This window comes from Aegilops tauschii, chromosome 2, assembly GCF_002575655.3.
Source record: "Aegilops tauschii subsp. strangulata cultivar AL8/78 chromosome 2, Aet v6.0, whole genome shotgun sequence".
NCBI classification, from domain to species: Eukaryota; Viridiplantae; Streptophyta; class Magnoliopsida; order Poales; family Poaceae; genus Aegilops; species Aegilops tauschii.
In genome coordinates, this window is record NC_053036.3 from 182,908,051 (window position 1) to 182,910,584 (window position 2,534).

The following is a 2,534-nucleotide window of genomic DNA, read 5'->3' on the forward strand; positions in this document are numbered from 1 at the left end:
ATGACTTTTGCAATAACCACCCTCAGATATCAATAATTATGCCCGTCATAAATAAGACATTGTACAAAACTGTATAGGTATCCATCTCTTAGGTTTAAAAAAAATTGCACATATGTATGGCATGAAACTTCTTGTAGATTTGATTTAATTAGTAGCTTCTGCTACATCAGTAAATATGCAAGAAATCCAGACATATTGGTGACTAGAAAGTACATGACAAATTTAACCACCCACTTCAAGCATAACTAAGCATACATTTCAAACCTGACAGTCCCATATAAGACACAAACAGAAGAGATACATACATATCAAATGTTAAATAGCATGAGAGGATTACTTTTGTTACAACACGGGCAAGACTAAGTAGACTAAAATAATCACAACCCAACAAGCACGGCCATTAAAAGCTGCATTACTATCTTGGTGGTACATCACATAAAAGCTACAGCCTTTGCATCTTGTGCTTCATGCTCACCGAGTGCTTCTTGCTCATTGAGCTTCTTGTGCTGCTAATCCCAGTCTGTATCTGCTAATTAACTGCATTGCTATCTTCATGGTACACAACACAAACACAGCATGACAAACCAGAGGGAGGAAATGAACTAATCTAAGTGTATCTGCTAAGAAAATAAGCAATGCGCCTAAAGCCTTCATGGCAACATTATCGATTAGAGAATAAACTTACATCGTCCGATAGTATGGCATGAATGAAATCAGAAATTAGGGTACCTTCCGCATTAGAAACAAGGGCACGAGCCATATTACTTTCCCTAGGAGAAAGAACAAACGAAATAGAAGTAAAGCTACAAGATATATGCGCCTTTTCTTTTTAATTGCACTTCAGTACAGAGAAAATCTATCTTGGCATCCAACATTGTCATTATTTAAATTGGTTAAAAACTGATGGTATGACTTGCATTTATCACCTAAAGAAATTGCAATTATAGATGCTTACTAGCAAGTCCTGAAATGGTGCGCATTGCAGTATTCCAGCATTGAAATTTCTTTATTGTCTTACTAAAGTCTGGATTTTAATTTCTGCAGAGGAACTGGAACACTTTCTAGCTAGAATTGTTCAACGTATATGGAAGGTTGTTCTTCTGGTACGTCCAGCAAGTTATACAACAAGCTTTGCATCAATGATTACTGCCAGCAAATTTCACCCATCAGTGCCTGGTGTTCATGAACTCCAGAAGAAGGGACAATATGTAGGGTTCCACCAAGGTTTCTATGAAGAGGGTCTACTGCTGGAGATTGGTTTGGCACTTTTGATACATAAAAAATCAGGGCCTATGCTACATCTGCCGATTTCTATAGTACTCTTTCTAATGGAAGCATTGCTGTGATTGTACATGATGTTCCATACATCTAACTTTTTCTCGCAAAGTACATCAAAGGTTACAGTGGTGTCGCTGTCGCCTATTTACAGGAGCGCATACTTTGCATTTGTGAGTTTAAGTACACTGACTATTCTCTTGAAAAGTTTGCTACCGAAGCATGCAAATGTTATGCTTATGTGTTCCTCTTGATTCTAGCCATATCACCACAAGATTGCATTTATAAAAAATCAAATTTAGAGGCGGGTGTGCCTAGAACTGGAAAATTGTAATACAATCCATTTATTATATGAATTGGTAAAATCTATCTTCACAATAAAAATGAGCTTACTGTCCCATCAAGTTTTCAACCAATGACTGCATATTGCGACAACAAACTTAGCAACCGCAGGTAGTAATTATATTTTTTATTGAGTTGTCCTAAAATCGAGGATTTATCTACACATCTGCAACCTTCCAACTTGGTTCTCTAAGTAATTACCGGTGAAACAGAACTTTCATAATAGACTACCAAACCACTAAGAACAGTAGCAATACATCATCAAATTGAAGTTATAAAATGGCATCTTCCCTTATGAGCAGTGACATGGAACAGGTACAGGAAAACAGAACTGGAGATGGCATCACCTGCTTGGAGCCGACGAGGTGAAGGAGGAAGCGACGAACCCACCGCTCCTGGAACCTCGGATGGGGAGGCAGTGACCAGTGACGAGCACAAAGCAGGGCGGAGCTTAGTAGCCGGCGAGCTCCGATCTGCTCTGCGTAACCAGGTGGGCGGCGACACAACGGCCAGGAGTCATCCGATCTGCTCCGTTCCGATCTGATCAGCTCTGAGGTGCTTCCCCACTGGAACACGCCTCCATTGGTCGTACTCGCCCAGTTCTTGGTTGAGGGATCTGGGCCGCCGCCGCCGCCGGAGGAGGAATTTTAGATCGTGTGTGTGTCGGTGCATCGAGGAATCGGGTTTGGGTCTTTATGATTAGGACGACGGGAGCAAATTAACTCTCAGGCAGGGACCTATTTGCAAACTTGTAGTCAGATATTGCTCCACCCGAATCTGAGCCATCAATATGCCATCCAATGGTCCAAACTCAACATGCCATCCAATGGTCCAAACTCATTTTTTCTATTTTTTCACAGCAGGCTCAGATTCTATAGTAGTTGCCCCCTACTTATCTAGATTATAATGCAATGGTT

The 2,534-nt window shown here is 40.7% G+C and overlaps 1 long non-coding RNA gene across 1 annotated transcript; it reads right to left on the minus strand.

The window, feature by feature from the left end:
- Positions 1 to 258: 258 nt before the first annotated feature.
- Positions 259 to 2,326, minus strand: LOC120973211 (uncharacterized). The gene is made up of 2 exons (XR_005767542.3): positions 1,965 to 2,326; positions 259 to 770 (listed from the first exon to the last, which is right to left on the minus strand). It is a non-coding gene; the product is annotated as an uncharacterized lncRNA (long non-coding RNA).
- Positions 2,327 to 2,534: the final 208 nt, after the last annotated feature.